Source organism: Taudactylus pleione, unplaced genomic scaffold, assembly GCF_031769625.1.
Source record: "Taudactylus pleione unplaced genomic scaffold, aTauple2 ptg000314l, whole genome shotgun sequence".
Lineage (NCBI taxonomy): Eukaryota > Metazoa > Chordata > Amphibia > Anura > Myobatrachidae > Taudactylus > Taudactylus pleione.
The window spans coordinates 7,310,895-7,313,561 of NW_028284715.1; positions in this window are offsets into that span (position 1 = coordinate 7,310,895).

Genomic DNA, 2,667 nt, shown 5'->3' on the forward strand with positions numbered 1-2,667 from the left:
CGGAGCGCACGCACCGCAGTTTAGCGCTGCGTGTGTACTCTCCGGTAACATGCTCGCGACGCTAGTTTGAGTCGCATGCACACCTTTAAGCCACGCATCCCCCTCATACTGCCATAATTTTAAACACTTGTTATATTTTACCTCTTTCATTCGAGAGCGCACCATACAGATGCTATCTAGGACATTGTTCAATACCTCCTTATCAAAACTACCAATTCTGGGAAACGGTCTAACACTCCTCATCGTCATTTTAAACCATACATCACAGTACCTAATTGCATAAGCACCGTACTTAGGGCCTGATTCAGACCCACTCGCGAGCGGCTGTCCGCTCGCAAGTGGGTCGATGTTATGCACTGAGCATGCGCACGACGGAGGGAGCTCCGTCGTGCGCATGCGCCAGACGCGACGAGCGAAGGAAAGTCCTTCGCTCGTTGTGTCCGATCAAAGGGGGCGTGCTGTCAATGTTGATTGACAGCACGCCCCCTTTGGTGGGCGTGCCGGGGGCGTGCCTCCCTGACGGGGGCGTTCCCACGGGAACGCCTCCCGTCAGAAGCCGGCCCACTGACATCACTAGTGATGTCAGTGGGAGTGATTTTGGCTCTGATAGAGCCAAAATCACTCCGGAGCTTGCGGTTGAAAACCTCAACCGCAGGCTCCGGCTCGCAATTTTGATGGTCGCGATGGTCTCGACCATCGCGGCCATCACAAAGCACGCTCGTATAGCCTGTGGGTGGTGACCCACAGCTATACGAGCGTCCAGGAGGACGCTCCATGAAAATGGAGCCCGGCCCTCATTCAGAGCGTGCGCTCTGCTCAGAGCGTACGGCTCTGAATGAGGGCCTTAGTATGCATAATATGGCGTGCCGATTCAAGCGGCACTTCCAACAGCAGCACATCATCTAATCTCTACCGTTTGCTTGGCCCCCATCCTGGGAGAACCCTAAACTTTTCAATGGGGACTTAAACTGGTTAAAGACAGTCAAGATACTTTCACTTACCTGCGGCCGATATTAACAGGATGCGCCCACACACCTATGGAAGGATAGTCGAGATGCCTCCACTCACCTATGGAAGAAAGTATAGATGCCTCCACTCACCTATTCCCTTTTTGACTACCTTTCAACTGCTAGCATGTAGGTATTCCAATAACACCTACCCTTTTCAGTGATTTCGTCCACCCTCTACCCAGTTCACAATCACAATTTAGCCAAAACTGTGCAGTTCAATTACAATGCTCAAATAACCCTAACTGATCACTGAATACTGTAAACACACTGGGAGCCAAATCTACAACAAAGACAACAGATACACCTGCTTATGTGTTAAAAAAGTATCTACTACTGAGCTACTAGGCCAACCCTTGTGCCTAGCACTTACGATACCCTTAACTAGGGAACATGTTACCCCTACCAACAAATACTCACTGTTACACACCATTTTCCTGCGCAGAAAAATACACGTTTTCCCAGACTATGGCAACACTGATCAATGTATTTACAACAATGCTATCTATCAATATCACCGTGCACTCTCAACGGCTTTGTTTAAAACACGTGGCAGCAATACCGGAAATACGTATACGCTATTGTGTGACTAGTCGCATACACAATAATCTGACTATTACACAATACGTATTATGACTTTTACGCTATATTGCGACTGGTCGCATACACAATAATGCGACTTCCCCTTTTTAACACAAAAAAAAAAAACTATCGATGAAGGAAAACAAACTTTTTCCTCCCTCGTCCCTGGATTCTCAATCAGCGCTCCTAAAGCCACAATAACAGGTAGCGGACTCTCAGCAACAAAGTAATAGCTGATTTCGAAGGCGCAATGCGTTCTCCTGCTAGGCGCCTCCACCCTTTTGCTGAGAGATCACTACCGAGTGTTACCTAGTGACCGGTAGCGTGATAAACACTGCGAGCCCCCAACTATCGATTCCTACCTATCTATACCTTCTAACAATCGATTCCTGCCTATACCTTCTAAACAATATTCCTTCCTATACCTTCTAAAATTGTCACTATTCAGCGTAATGAGTCGCACAAGAAAATAAATGCCTTCAGACTTTGAATGTGGTTCCAAAGCACAAAAAGATATTATTTAAATACAATTATCTAAATAGTATCTAAATACAATTATCGCAAATAAATCATACAGACCCAAGGTACAGTTGTTGCATACGCACGCGCTCTGGGCCCAGATACCGGCATCAGCTTTAGAAACCTCCGTCAACAGCACAGCAAGAAGTCTCAAGACTGGGGTCAGAGAGCGCTCATATATACTCTTGCAGGGATAGGCAATGCAATAGACAAGTTTGACATGATTCCATTGGTTCTTTTTAAAGGTGCTTTTGTTACAGGATCGTTCATAGGTCAGTTCAAATAGACACAAACAGCCTCCAACCGCCCTTTGTATCCTTTTTCCCGCTGCATGCTAATCTAAGCTGCTAACATTACAGAGTACATTTTAAAGTTTTAACTCTCTATAGTCCATAGTTTGCAGATGCATGTTCTGATCTTCTCACTGATGATACCGGAAATCTGTTGAGACACAGTGGATCAGTACAACACCAAACACGGTCTGCTTACCATATACTAAACCTTAGATATCAAATAATCTTTATTTCACAACATTAATAATTACTGAATAAACCTTGAT